The sequence below is a fragment of the Rhagoletis zephyria genome, unplaced genomic scaffold (genome assembly GCF_001687245.7).
Source record: "Rhagoletis zephyria isolate East Lansing unplaced genomic scaffold, Rhagoletis_zephyria_1.1 Rzeph_scaffold_03956, whole genome shotgun sequence".
NCBI lineage: Eukaryota > Metazoa > Arthropoda > Insecta > Diptera > Tephritidae > Rhagoletis > Rhagoletis zephyria.
The window spans coordinates 17,403-17,822 of record NW_016161039.1 but is presented as its reverse complement, the minus strand read 5'-3'; positions in this window follow the sequence as shown (position 1 = coordinate 17,822).

The following is a 420-nucleotide window of genomic DNA, read 5'->3' as shown; positions in this document are numbered from 1 at the left end:
GAAGTTTTTGTAGTGCCCATACAATCGCCAGGAGCTCTCTTTCATTGGTCGCATAGATTTCCTCTGTCTGAGACAGAGTTCTCGAGATCATAGTGATAGCTCTGCCGTTTTGTGACAAAACAGCGCCTATGGCATGTGAAGAGGCGTCCGTTGTAAAGTCAAAGGGCTGCTTGTAGTCTGGGTAAAGGAGCAGTACATCCTCTGATGCAAGAATCCTTTTAATTCTACCAAAGGCGTTAAGTGCTTCTTCGTCTAATGTTATTTCTATTTTCCGGCATTGGTTAGCACCGATATTTCCATTTTCCCCACGTAGGTATTTTGTTAGGGGCTTTGTAATCGCAGCGTAGTCCTTTACGAATCGTCTGTAGTAGCCAGCCAACCCCAAGAATGATCGTAAGGCTCTTAATGATTTGGGGACAG